The 15398-nt window shown below is 45.2% G+C and overlaps 1 protein-coding gene across 1 annotated transcript in view; it reads left to right on the top strand.

The window, feature by feature from the left end:
* The window catches only part of LOC134354071 (neuronal pentraxin-2-like), a 64008-nt gene that overhangs the window by 1521 nt on the left and 47089 nt on the right, over positions 1–15398 (top strand). The gene's annotated exons all lie outside the window — the stretch shown is intronic.

Genomic DNA, 15398 nt, shown 5'->3' with positions numbered 1-15398 from the left:
TTAGTAGTCCTGAAGGCAGTCGTCTCAATTACCCTGGATTAGGGAACGGGAATCATCCAGTGTTACAGTCTCTAGCATTCGGCCCATCTTTCTGTGTAAGCTCTGTAAAGAATTAGACTCGTTTACACACTCACTCCCAGGTTCAAATGATGACCTGCTTGATATGTAGGTAATCACAAACCACTCGTTTTTTTTAAGTTAACCAATGCATCGATTTATTTATTTGCATTGATTTATTTATTCGTCTGTTCATTTATTTATTCGTCTGTTCATTTATTTAAAATTATTTACCTGTTTGGTTATAGTGTATTTATTTAAATATATTTATCTATCTATCTTTGTGTTTATGTATTTATTATTTATTTATATATCTAGCTATCTACCGACCAATTAATCAATGCATCTATCTATCTATTTTTATTTACACAGTTTGACTTTTGTACATTGGTGGTTTGTCAGTCTGTGTGCATTTTTCCCTTTGACTCTGTTATATTTCTTTGTTTTCTGCATGTTGACATACGTACTTGGGTAATTAATTTACTGTGAATTTTGAAGAGATCCTGCAGATGCTGGAAATCCTGAGCAACACACACAAAATGCTGGAGGAACTCAGCAGTTCAGACAGCATTTACGGAGGGGAATTAGCAGTCGGTGTTTTGGGTTGAGACCCTTCATCGGGGACCTGTTGAGTTCCTCCAGCATTTTGTGAGTATTGCTCTTGATATATAGGTGAAAGGACAATGGGCGAATGCTAAAGGACAGATGGCTGGACAGAACAATCCCATACATATTGGAACGATCCCCTGACAATCACAGGGAGCAGAACCTCAGTAAGCTAATCAGTACCCAGGTCTGAATGCCTTCCTTTGATCACTGCATTCAGAATAAAAGGGAGATTCCTTTTTCAAGCAGGAAATATGCTCTAAAGATCAAAACCACTGGCAGCTTCCCTTTCTCAATCTGACTCCATCTCTGGAGACAAACTGACAACCGACATCTTTTATAAACCCACCGATTCCCAAGGTTATCTTGACGATACCTCTTCCCAGCATGCCTACTACAAAAATGCTATTCCTATTTCTCATTTCCTTTGCCTCCACTGCATCTGTCCCCAGAATGCTGCCTTCCTTTCCAGGATATCAGAGATGTCTTCCTTCTTCAAAGAATGGGGTTTCCCTTCCTCCACTATTGATGCTGTTCTGACCCGCTTCTCATCTTCTTCTCCATTTCTCAAACATCTGTGCTCATCCATCTTCCTGCCACCGTAACAGGGATTGAGTTCCTCTTGTCCTTACCCCATGAGCCTCTACATCCAACACATCATCTTCTGCAACATTTGGAATCTCCAAAAGGATACTACCACTAAACGTATTTTACCTCCCCCCCCCACCCCACCCTCTGCTTTTCACAGGGGTTGCTCCCTCTGCAATTCCCTTATCCGTTTGACCCACCCCACTAACCTCCCTCCCAGCACTTACCCCTGCAAGTGGCCCAAGTACCACACCTGCCCGTTCATCTCCTCCCTCACCTGCATTCAGGACCCCCAAATAGTCCTTCCAGGTGAGGGAACACTTCACCTGTGAACCTGCTGGGGTCATCTAATGTGTCTGGTGCCCCCGATGCAGCCTTCTCTACATTGGTGAGACCTGTCGTAAATTGGGGGACCGCTTCATCAAACAACTCCGCTCCATCCATCAAATGCAGAACTTCCCGATGGCCAAACATTTTAATTCCAATTCCCATTCCCATTCTGAGATGTTGGCCCATGACCTGCTCTTGTGCCAAGCTGAGACTACCTTCAGGGTGGAGAGGCAACACCTTATATTCCATCTGGGAAAGCTCCTACCTGATGGCATAAATATTAATTTCTCCTTCAGGAAAATCTTTTATCCCTCCCCTCTTCTTCTGTTCCCCACTCTGACCTTTTACCTCTCCTCACCTACCTATCACCGGGTCCCCTTCTTCCCCTTCTCCTATGGTCCATTCTCCTCCCCAATCAGATTCTTTCTTCTCCAGCTTTTACCTTTCCCTCCCATTTGGCTTCACCTATCACCTTCTAGCTAGCACCACACAAAAAAGCTGGAGGAACTCAGCAGGTTAGGCAGCATCTATGGAAAAGAGTAAGCAGTCAATGTTTCGGGTTGAGGCCCCTCACTGGGACTGAGAAGGAAGTCGGAAGATGCTTGAATAAAAAGGTGAGGGGGGAGGAGAAAGAGGCTAGCTGGAAGGTGATAGGTGATAGGTGAAGCCAGGTGGGTGGGAAAGATCAAGGACTGGAGAGGAAGGAATCTGATAGGAAAGGAGAGTGGACAATAGGAGAAAAGGAAGGATGAAGAGGAAGTAATAGGCAGGTGAGATACAGTGAAAGTTCAGACTGGGGAATAGAGGAGGGGCGGGGAAATTTGTTTACTGGAAGGAGAAATCGATATTCATGCCATCACTTTGGAGGGTACCCAGACAGAATATAAGGTGTTGCTCCTCCCCCCTGAGGGTGGCTTTAACCTGGCACAAGAGGAAGTCATGGATTGACATGTCAGAACAGGAATAGGAATCAGAATTAAAATGTTTGGCCAATGGGAAGTCCCACTTGTGGTGGATGGTGCAGAGTTGCTCGACAAAGCAGCCCTCCAATTTACGATGGGTCTCACCAATGTAGAGGGGGATGCATCAGGAGGTCTGGACACAATGGACAACTCCAGCAGATTCAGAGGTTAAGTGTTGCCTCATCTTCAATTCTTGGTATGATTTCACCCATTGTAGAATTAGTGCTCCTGATTATTGTGGACTTCAGATCCTCTGGGCTCCTTAATACCACGGTCCTGATAACACTTCTGGAATTCATGAGTGGATCTAGGGTTTTATGAAGTGAAGCAGAGAGATTACACTGCAGTTCAATAAAACCCTGATTAGAATATCGTGTTCTGTTGTGGTCACATCATTACGGGAAGGATGTGGAAGCTTTAGAGAGGGTGTAGAGGAGATTCACTAGGTCACTGCCCCGATTGGGTAGCATGTCTTACGAGGATAGGTTGAGAGATCTTTGGCTTTTCCCGTTGGAGTGAAGGAGGATGACAGATGACTCAATAGAAATGTAGAAGATGACAAAGGCATAGGTTGAGTGGACAGCTATTGATCTTTTTTTTCCTGATCTGTTGACTATAGGATCTCTTAGCTTTGTCTATTGCATGTTTACTTTTCTTGGTTACTTTGTCAATACCCCGTGTGTTGTACCCTCATTGGTTAGGGGCTCCATTATTAGGTAGGGCCTGGCTTTACTCACTGCAAGTTCTTCAACATTCTTTATTAAACCAGGGTTGGAATCTTGGCCTGATTATATTGATAGTATCAGAGATATACGGGGTTGGAACAATTAGCTCAACACTTTGCAGTGCCAGCAGTTGAGCTCGAGGTAAATTGCTGCCACTGTCTGTAAAGAGTTTGCCTGATCTCCCAGTGACTACATGGTTTCTTATGGGCTCTCTGGTTTCCACATTGCTAAGACATACGGGTTAGGGTTAGGAAGTTGTGGGCATGCCACGTTGGCATTGGAAGCATGCCGATGCCTGCGGGCTGCCCCCAGCACGTTATCGGACTATATCGGTTGTTAACACAAACGATACATTTCACGGTAAGTTTTGATTTTTCAAAGTATATGTGACAAATAAAGCTAATCTTTAGTCTTACTAATAGAGGTCTCAGGCTACATGTATTGTGGTGCTGCAGAAACTACACAGTACCTCATGGACGCCCAGTTTTGAGCTGCTGAATTCATTCAACTCAGTGTGATAGTGGTACTACATAACGTGGAGACTGTCCTCAGTTTGAATAGGGGAGTTACACCTTTAAGACTGTATAGGGTGACTTCAGCTAATACAAATGTCTTTGTAGCTGGTAGACTGGTGAATGTCCATCCATTGCCTCCTCTACTGCCACTATAAGGCCAAATTTAAGTTAGAGGAGCAGCACCGTATATTCTGTCTGGGTAGCCTCCAACCTGATTACATGAATGTTAATTCCTCTAGTTTCTGGTCATTTCTCCTCCCTCCCTCATTCTCTCCTTCTTCACTCCCCATTCTGTTTACCCTCTCACCCCTTCTCTCCTCACCTGCCTGTTACCTCTCTCTGGTGCCCCTCCTCCTTCCCTTTCTTCTGTTATCAACTGGCCTCTCCTCTTAGATTCCTTCTCGTTCAGCGCTTTACTTCCTCCAGCTATCCCCTCCTACCTTCTTATTTCAGGTCCGTCCCCCACCCACCCACCTGGTGTCACCTATCACCCGCCAGCTTGTACTCCTTCTCCTCCCGTCACCTTATTTTTCTGGCTTCGGCTCCCCTTTCTTTTCAGTCCCGATGAACCGTCTCAGCCTGAAACACCTACTGTTTACTCCCCTTTGTAGGTGCTGCCTGAGCTGCAGGGTTCCTCCAGCATTCTGTGAGTGTTGCTGAAGATTTCAGGCATCTGCAGAATCTCGTTGTGTTTATGAGAATGATCAAAATGATGTCAGCTGGGTTTAGTCTTTGCATTGAATCTCGTACTCCTGCTGAAAAGGCACCATGACAGCCACATCGTTTAAGACATCCATGGTGCTGAAACCACACCACCTTTGGTGATAGATATCAGTCTCTGTGTAGAGTGTGTCCAACGACTTTGTGTGTAATTTTTCAATGATTTAATTGTGTTTCTTTGTATTTACTGTGAATGCCCACAAGAAAATAAATCACAGGGTAGTATATGGTATGTAGCTTAATAATGGGGTGGCAGTTTTGAAATATGTCTCTACTCTGCCTCTACCAAAGGAGGTGCAAGGCACTCCTTCCCTCCACAAGCCTGCAGGTCACCCTTGGGCAAGAGGGTACACCTGCTTAGCCCCACCCTACCCCCCCAACTCGATCAGGGTCACGTGAAGCCATGGAACTAGGTGATGGATGGTCGTATGAGCAGCCGGTGCAGATCACAAGTCCTGGTTATGCGACGACTGACGCCAGGCAGACAATCTCTGTAGAGTATTGATAATGGCTGGGGTCACCCATCTTGTAAAGACACTGCCCAGAAGAAGGCGATGGCAAAACCACTTCTGTCGAAAAATTTGCCAAGAACAATCATGGTCGTGGAAAAGCCATGATTGCCCACATCGTACGACTCGGTAAAGAATGAACAAACTTCGATAACAAAATTACTCTGAACTCTGAACAGGTTGGATAATGATTCCTCAGCTCAGGGAGGACGGTAAATGGTGACCTGTGGAAGACTTCTTTGTCTGTTTCTACTTTTGATCCATTGGGTCTTGAGACAACATTACGAGTCCAAGGCCATTACTTTCAATTGTTTGCCAACATGGCTCTCTGGTTGGTCTGTCCTATCAGTAGAATACATTAAAGAGTTCTGAGACCTTGAAGGTGAGACTCTGACAGGGTTAAGAGTCTGTGAGAGTGTTTGAAGAACAAACCCCCGATGTTTGTGGGGAGAACTTTGAGAGATAGAGCCAGCTGGAGAAAGTTTCCAGTGCCCGAGTCTGTGCTGATGTCAATGTAAAATGGCCTACATAGTCATTCATGACAGATGCAATTTAATGTGAATAAATGTAAGGTTATCCACTTTGGTGGCAAGGACAGGAAAACAGATTATTATCTGAATGGTGGCCGATTAGGAAAAGGGGAGGTGCAACGAGACCTGGGTGTCATTATACACCTGTCATTGAAAGTGGGCATGCAGGTACAGCAGGCGGTGAAAAAGGCGAATGGTATGCTGGCACTCATAGCAAGAGGATTCGGGTACAGGAGCAGGGAGGTACTACTGCAGTTGTACAAGGCCTTGGTGAGACCACACCTGGAGTATTGTGTGCAGTTTTGGTCCCCTAATCTGAGGAAAGACATCCTTGCCATAGAGGGAGTACAAAGAAGGTTCACCAGATTGATTCCTGGGATGGCAGGACTTTCATATGATGAAAGACTGGATCAACTAGGCTTATACTGGTTGGAATTTAGAAGATTGAGGGAGGATCTTATTGAAACGTATAAAATCCTAAAGGGATTGGACAGCCTAGATGCAGGAAGGTTCCCGATGTTGGGGAAGTCCAGAACGAGGGGTCACAGTTTGAGGATAAAGGGGAAGCCTTTTAGGACCAAGATTAGGAAAAACTTCTTCACACAGAGAGTGGTGAATCTGTGGAATTCTCTGCCACAGGAAACAGTTGAGGCCAGTTCACTGGCTATATTTAAGAGGGAGTTAGATGTCGCCCTTGTGGCTAAAGGGATCGGGGGTATGGGGGGAAGGCTGGTACAGAGTTCTGAGTTGGATGATCAGCCATGATCATACTGAATGGCGGTGGCAGGCTCGAAGGGCCGAATGGCCTACTCCTGCACCTATTTTCTATGTTTTTATCTATGTTTAGTCTTTCTATGGCTTTAATAAAATGGTTGACCTTCAGAATAACTTGCTAGGTCATATCAGGAGGCAGTTAAGAGTCAACCACATTCATTTGGGTATGGAGTCAGTGGCCATTTTATTAGGTACTACCTGCACACCTGCTCATTAATGCAAATATCGAATCAGCCAAGCATATAACAGCAACTTAAAGCATGAACGCATACAGACATGACCAATTCTTCCCCATTCTGATGTTTGGTGTGAAAACAACAACACAGTCATTGGTAAAAGAAATGGGGGGGGGGAGGTGTGGGGTGCTAATGGGAATGTGAGGAAGAATAGGTTATAGATCTGCAGGGAAGTAAGAGGGGGAAATATTATTGACAGGATTACTCTTTTGAGAGCCAGTATGGACTCAATGGGCTGAATGGTCTTGTGTATTTTAGTAAGGAAGTTTAGCATAAGTAATGCACCTCATGTCATGGAGGGATTTTAGATTACATCCCCAAATCTTTGGGAACCTCAGGACCTCAAGGTACTGGTATTTCAACACACACACAATACTGGAGTAATTCAGCAGGTCAGGCAGCGTCTATGGAGGATGCATCTCTTCAACCTTCTGGTGTTGCAGTTGTCAACGTTCCCACAAGGAGTGGTTTTGTAGCCAGTTTCTGACAGGGGAGAAAGGTCAAGTTAGAGAGCTTTGGAAGGGGGAGGAATCCAGAACCCTCAATGGCAAAGAGTCAAAGAAATGGACATCATAGTTAGAAGCACGGCTAGACTTGACAGGCTGAGTGGCCTGATTCTGTTCCTTTGCCTATGGTCTTAAAGCCTACGTGAAAAATGAGGCTGGAAGACGTGATTACGAGGGTGAAAAGTAATCTATGTTACAAGATACAAGATTATTTATCACCCATGGAGCAAATCATACAGTAAACGGCGTCATTTGCTTCAACAACCAACACATCCGAATGTGATGGAGTACATCGCAAGTGTCGCCACACATACCAGCCCTAATATAGTTCCATCTGTATATTTGACTCTTACCCCAAAGGAATGTGGTTGTCTCCAACGTTTGCCAAGGTGGATCAGTTTGAACAAAGTGGAGGCTTTGGGGGCTGCAAAGTGGAGTGCAAAGGCTTTAGGAGCGACAAGCATGAAGTTAAAAGGAGATGGGCTTTAGTACCTGAGCTGCAGCAAAGGCAGATAATGAACTGAAAGCACCATTGAGGAATACACTGGTAGAATTTACGATGGTGTCAGAGTGTAATATTTAAATCAAGGTATGTTAACAAGATAGCAATTTGCTGAATTTGTGGCGCACAGAAACATTTCCCTTCAGCTTTGAATTTGCATAAAATTCAGATCTCACCGTGGACACTGAGCTGAACTGAACTGAAATATGCCTTTTGATTTTGTGTTTTATATTCTGTGTTTTTGCTCTTTTTATGTTGTCCTTTGTGCATTTGATGTGTGATGTTTCTCTTTGGGTGGGTTGGTTCCACTGTTCTTCTTTGTCTTGTGACTATCCGTGGGGAGGATGGATTTCAGGGTGGTATACTCCATACACACTTTAGTAATAAATGTACTTTGAATCTTTGAACCTTTGGATTAAATGTGCCTGTGGAATTTTGTTGATTTACAATGGCCGCTGACATTCTCTAATCCTGTATTCAGGGCACTGGCCGGAAAACTACTGTTGGGATTCAACAACTCTAAAGCAATTCCCAGCTAATGGTATATTGTTATCAGAATAAAATACGATCTACACCCAGTGACCACTTTATTAGGTGCAGGAGTGGAACTTGGTGTGATCTTCTGCTGCTGTGGCCCATCCACGTCACGGTTGGATGTGTTGTGCATTCAGAGATCTTCTGTTCACCACTGTTGTAACCCATGGTTATTTGAGTTACTGTCACTTTCCTGGTATCTTGAACCACTCTTGTCATTCTCCTCTGACCTCTCTCATTAAAAAAAAATGTTTTCATCCACAGAACTGCCATTCACTGGATGTTTTTTTTTCATTTTTTTTCACCGGTCTCTGTAAACTGTAGGGACTGTTGTGCTTAAAACTCCCAGGGGATCAGCAGTTTCTGAGATACTCAGATCATCCAGTCTGGCATCGACAATCATTCCACGGTCAAAGTCCCTTAGATCACATTTCTTTCTCATTCTGATGTTTGGGCTGAACAACAGCTGAACCTCTTGACCATGTCTGCATGCTTTTATGCATTGAGTTGCTGCCACGTGATTAGCTGATTAAGATATTTACATTAACGAGATGGTGTACAGGTGAACCCGATGAAGCAGCCACTGAGTGCATATCAGCCATTTTCTTACAGTAAGACGTCCCAAGCAGCAACGAGCTAGCTGAGACCAGTGCCCGGTCCCATAACAGCTTTCCTGTTAACCCTGTTCCAGCTCTTATAAAAGAACCCATAACATCTATCTCAGAGTTTATAACATGATATATTTTTGCCCTCATCCAAACAGACATGGGAGTCTCTTGCTAGATTGGCATTTTATATCCTTGCCTAACTTTCCTTGGGTTGATGGGGCTGAGCTGCCATCTTGAACTGTCACCGACATAGAGTTAACATAGAACATAGAAACCTACAGCACATTACAGGCCCTTCGGCCCACAATGTTGTGCTGACCATGTATCCTACTCTAGAAACTGCCTAGAATTTCCCTACCGCATAGCCCTCTATTTTTCTAAACTCCATGTACCTATCTAAGAGTCTCTGAAAAGACTCTATTGTATCCCCCTCCACCACCATCGCCGGCAGTGTATTCCATGACCCACCACTCTCTGTGTGAAACACTTACCTCTGGCATCCCCTCTGTACCTACTTCCAAGCACCTTAAAACTATGTCCCCTCGTGTTAGCCATTTCAGTCCTGGGGAAAAAGCCTCTGGCTATCCACACTATCAATGCCTCTCCTCTTCTTATACACCTCTATCAGGTCACCTCTCATCCTCTGTCACTCCAAGGAGAAAAGTCCAAGTTCACTCAACCTATTCTCATAAGACATGCTTTCTAATCCAGGCAACACCTCGAGTTGAAGGGCCTGCAATGTGCTGTAGATTTCTATGATTCTATAATTCTACAGTCCCATTTAAAATCCTCCCCACATTCCCATCATCTCCCCCAGATTATGTTATTCAGCTACACACTAGGGGCAAATCACAGCAGCCAATTAAGCTGCCGACCTGCACGCCTTTGGGATGTGGCAGGAAACTGGAGCGCCTGGAGTAAGCCCACCCAGTCACAGGGAGAACATGCAGACTCCACACGGACAGTACTGGAGGTCAGGATCGAACCAGATGCTCTTGCTGGGCCACCGTACCTCCTGCTGTAGGGGAGGAAGCTTTTGCTGATAATATTGGACACCAAATTTTTCCAAAAGTGTTGCTTCCTCAGAAATGTTTAATGTTTATGATAGACTGCTTGAAGCCAAACACAAATATAATTTCAGATTACTTGTATCACATAGGGATTTGGAGAAACAAGAAATTAGCTTTTTATTGAATATGATATGTTTAATTGCATAATGGTGTTGATGTTTTGCAATAGTTCAACTAAGCTAAAAATGTTTTGTTGATGATTTTCATTTGTGCTCAGTGCCCGAGGCTTCTCGCTTAAGTGTCCAACAATAATCAGCCAGTATTGATGGATTCCAGTTGCCCTGATGTCGTTTCTCCATGACCAGGATGTCATGGTGAAACCTTTCACCATGCTCGTCACTGACAGCGCCAGATTTGCAGGGAAGAAGTCTAAATGGAAATACAGAAAGTGAATTTTTAGTGGCATGTTGCACTTCATGGTTTTGTATGCTTGAAGCGTGTTGCCAACCAGCTGCATGTAGACTGGTGCCAAGAAACTTTTCAACACATCTTTGAATGCCTTCCATGCGATTTTCTCCAGTCCCATTAGAAGTTCTTTGAATTGCCTGTCATTGATGACCTGTTAGACTTGTGGACCAACCAAATCATCTTCCTTAATCTTGGCATCAATTATTCTGACCTGATTTATGAATTGAAATAACAAATGTAGATGGTTTCAGAAAAATTGTGCATGGTAAGAAAATTTCATGGTGATTTTCATGATCAGCAGCCCAAAATCCATAATATACACCCAAAAATAATCAGGAAGAAAAATCTTTGCTGTCCAGTGTTCTCAAAGTACCTATATGTTACCATATGCAACTCTGAGATATATTTTCTAGCAGGCATTCACAGTAGAACAAAGAATTACAGTTTAATCAATGAAAAACCAAATTCCACCCCCACCTATTTTTTTACAGCCTATTTTCCCACACATCTCCCACCATCTACCCACACTAGAGGTGTTTTACCCTAACCAATTAATCTACCAACCCGCATGTACTTGGGATGTGGGAAGAAACCAGAGCTATCTCACGGGCAATTCCAAACTAACCTTGAATGAATGAAGGATGCTTGACAGGGCTTGAATGCTATCACCCCTTACAAAGTGAAACCAAGCGACATAGGTGGCAACAAGGCTTCACTTCCAAATGACATCAATGTCTCCTATGCTCGTTTTGACCGTCAAAACATGGGGGAGCCATCATGAACAACCACAGTCTCCGAGGACCCTGTCGTTTCAGGCCCTGAGGCTGAGCTGAGATCATCCTTCAGGAGGGATGCTGTCACATCTGAGGATGGGTGCAAGCCAGGTGGACTCTCTGTCCAGGCCATACTGAGTTTCCTGCGGCAGCTGTACACAAGGAGAGGGAGCATGTTCCATTATACCCCTGACTTGTGCCCCTCATCAGTGGGGGAAAAGCTCTGGTGACTCAGGACACGAGTCCCTCACGGCAGGCTGGACAGAATCACAAGGCATCCACAGGGTGAATGTGCATTGGGTTATTGAAGCTCAGAGCCAGCCACCAAAGGTGTCCAGGATTGTAGCACTGGGTTGAAAGAGGAAATGATCTCTACAGGTGATTTAAAATCTTTATTTGGCATCCTGTCATGTATTATTTAAGAGAGGCTTGAACTTTAAAGACGGAACTCACTCCTGAAATCAAATGTACCAATGCCATGGCAACATGGCACACAGTACAGTAAGCGCAGTACAGGCCCTTTGGCCCAGGATGTTGTGCCGATCTTTAACCTACTCTGAGATCAATCTAACCCTTCCCTCACCAACAAGAGAAAATCCGCAGATGCCGGAAATCCAAAGCGACACACACAAAGTGCTGGAGGAACTCAGCAGGCCAGGCAGCATCTACGGACAAAGTACAGTCAACGTTTCAGGGCAAAACCCTTCGGCAGGACCCTTCCCTTCCCCATTTTTCTATCATCCAGCTGCCCATCTAACAGGCTCGAAAATGTCCCTAATGCATCTGCCTCTACCATCACCACTGGCAGTACTCTCCACACACCTCTGTGTAAAAACCTTATCTCTGTCAATCCTCCCTGTAATTTCCTCAAATCACCTTAAAATTATGCTCTTTCATATTAGTCATTTGCACCCTGGGAGAGAAAAAATATTTGTCTGCCCACTTGATCTATATTTACTAATATTTGGTACATCTCAATCAAGTCACCTCTCATCCTCCTTCACTTTAGAGAGAAAAGTTTTAGCTCACTCACCCTATTATCCTAAGACGTGCTCTTTAATCCAGGTAGAATCCTGGTAAGTCTCCTCTGCAGCCTCCCTAAAGCTTCTGAATCCTTCCTACAATGAGGTGAACAGAACTGAACACAATATTTCAAGTGTGGTCTAACCAGGGTTTTATAGAGCTACACACATAAAATTTGCTGGTGAACGCAGCAGGCCAGGCAGCATCTCTAGGAAGAGGTACAGTCGACGTTTCGGGCTGAGACCCTTCGTCAGGAGTAACTGAAAGAAGAGCTAGTGAGAGATTTGAAAGTGGGAGGGGGAGGGGGAGATCCGAAATGATAGGAGAAGACAGGAGGGGGAGGGATGGAGCCAAGAGCTGGACAGTTGATTGGCAAAAGGGATATGAGAGGATCATGGGACGGGAGGCTGAGGGAGAAAGAAAGTGGTGGGGGGAATCCAGAGGATGGGCAATAATGGATGGGGTACAAGGGGGAGGTGGGGCATTAACAGAAGTTAGAGAAGTCAGTGTTCATGCCAGCAGGTTGGAGGCTACCCAGATGGAATATAAGGTGTTATAAGGGTCTCGGCCCGAAATGTCGACTGTACCTCTTCCTATAGAAGGGTCTCGGCCCGAAACGTTGACTGTACTTCTTCCTATAGACAACACCTTATGTTCTGTCTGGGTAGCCTCCAACCTGATGGCATGAACATTGACTTCTCTAACTTCCGTTAATGCCCCACCTCCCCCTCGTACCCCATCGTTATTGCCCATCCTCTGGGCTTTCCCCCTCCCCCTTTCTTTCTCCCTCGGCCTCGCGTCCCATGATCCTCTCATATCCCCTTTGCCAATCAACTGTCCAGCTCTTGGCTCCATCCCTCCCCCTCCTGTCTTCTCCTATCATTTCGGATCTCCCCCTCCCCCTCCCACTTTCAAATCCCTTACTAGCTCTTCTTTCAGTTAGTCCTGATGAAGGGTCTCAGCCTGAAACGTTGACTGTACTTCTTCCTAGAGATGCTGCCTGGCCTGCTGTGTTCACCGGCAACTTTTATGTGTGTTGCTTGAAATTCCAGATTCTGCAGATGTCCTCGTGTTTGCGTTTTATAGAGCTATAACATTACTCTGTGGCTTTTGAACTCTGCCCCCATCCTCTAATGAAGGCCAACACACCATGTGCCTTATCAACAACCCTATCAACGTGCACGAGAACTTTGGGGGGATCTATGGGCATGGACCTCAGTAACTGAATGTGCACTCAGTGGCCATTTTATTAGGTCCAGGAGTGGAGCCCAGTGTGGTCGTCTGCTGCTGTAGCCCATCCACTTCAATGTTCAATATGTTGTACATTCAGAGATGCTCTCCTGCACACCACTGTTGTATCGTGAGGTTATCTGAGTTACTGTCGCCTTCCTGTCAGCTTGAATAGGTCTGGCCATTCTCCTCTGACCTCTCTCACTAACAAGGTGTTTTCGCCCACAGAACTGCCGCTCACTGGATGTTTTTTTTGTTTTCTCACCATTCTCTGTAGATTCTGTTGTGTGTGAAAGTCTCAAAAGGTCAGCAGTTTCTGAAATACTCAAACCACCCCGTCTGGCACCAACAATTGTTCCACCCTATCTGGCACCAAAAAATGTTGTTTTTTTTTGGTTTTGTTTTTCATGCTATTCTCTGTAACTCTAGAGGCTGTTGTGCATGAAAATTCAAGTCAATCAACAGTTTCCATGGTCAAGGTCACTTAGATCAGCAGTCCCCAACCACCGGGCCGCAAAGCATGTGCTACCGGTCCGTGAGGAAACGATATGAGTCAGCTGCATCTTTCCTCATTCCCTGTCACGCACTGTTGAACTTGAACATAGGGTTGCCAACTGTCCCGTATTTGCCGGGATATCTCGTATATTGGGCTATATTGGTTTGTCCCATACGGGACCGCCCTTGTCCCGTATTTCTCCAGCTAAGGTAGAACATTCCTATGAAACCTTTTGTGCTGAAATGGCGTAAAGCGAAGAAGCAATTACCATTAATTTATATGGGAAAAATTTTTGAGCGTTCCCAGACCCAAAAAATAACCTACCAAATCATACCAAATAACACATAAAACCTAAAATAACACTAACATATAGTGAAAGCAGGAATGATAGATAAATACACAGCCTATATAATGTAGAAATAATGTATGTACAGTGTAGTCAGGAAGATTAAGGCAAAACTGATTTGTGGGAAAAAAATTGGCACGTACGCGCATGCGCACACAGGTGCCCGCGCAAGGCTTCATGGTCATGGTAGCCTTTCCTGGGGTAAACACAAGTGTCTTGGGATTTGACTGCTACTTTTGTCCCTTATTTGGGAGTGAGAAAGTTGGCAACCCTAACTGTAAAAGACATGTTGGGGTGAGTTTAACCCTACTTGAACACCCACCCCCCTGGTCGGCCGGTCCGCAAGAATATTGTCAATATTAAACTGGTCCACAGTGCAAAAAAGGTTGGGGACCCCTGACTTAGATCACATTTCTTCCCCATTCTGATGTTTGATCAGAACAACAACTGAACCTCTTGACTGTGCCTGCATGCTTTTATGCATTGAGTTGTTGTCACATGATTGGCTGATTAGACACTTACATTGGCGAGCAGGTGTAGCTAGTGAAGTGGTCCCTGACCGTCTAAGCAGCACAACAGAAACAGGCAGAGGGCGGTTGTTGGTTAGCTGGAGACAGGCAGTCACACAACAAACCCATTCAGTAAAGCAGGCAGCGGAGAGCGTATGGCTTGATGGAATTAGTTTGCTCAGAAGGCCACTGGGACCTGCTGTTCGTTTGGCCTTTCAACCCACTCTGGGTGTGTAATGGTGATTGAAATTTCTAACAGAAAGGGATCGCAGCCAAAAGAGCACCATCAGCCGCTGGTTTGTCAGAGTTAATCACAGCTCCATGAATCATACAGCGCTGACTGGGCGAACACATCCTGTTAATCATTTCAATCTGCGTGCATTCTGGTTAAGCCTTCCACGAGTGACAGTGACCAGTCCATTGGCCTGAACAAAAGAACTTGTCCTCCTTGGTAACACACACAGAACACTGGAGGAACTCGACAGGTCAGGCAGCATCAATGGAAAGGAATAAAGAGCCAACATTTTGGGCTGAGACCCCTCATCGGGGCTGGAGCGGAAGGGGGAAGAAGCCAGAATAAGCAGGTGGGGAGGGGATGTGTGGGGAAGGTGGAAGTGATCGGTGAAGCCAGGTGAGGGGGAAGGTAGGTGGTTAGGGGAGGGAGGATGAAGTGAGAAGCTGGGAGGCAATAGGTGGAAAGGGTAAAGGGCTGAAGAAGGAGGAATCGGATCGAAGAGGAAAGTGGACCATGGGAGAAAAGGAAGGAGGAGGGGCACTAAGGAGAAGTGGAAGGAAGGTGAGGAGAAGAGAAGGGGTAAGAGGGAAGCCAGAAAGGGGAATG

This window comes from Mobula hypostoma, chromosome 11, assembly GCF_963921235.1.
Source record: "Mobula hypostoma chromosome 11, sMobHyp1.1, whole genome shotgun sequence".
NCBI classification, from domain to species: domain Eukaryota; kingdom Metazoa; phylum Chordata; class Chondrichthyes; order Myliobatiformes; family Myliobatidae; genus Mobula; species Mobula hypostoma.
This window is presented reverse-complemented; position numbering and strand designations above follow the sequence as displayed.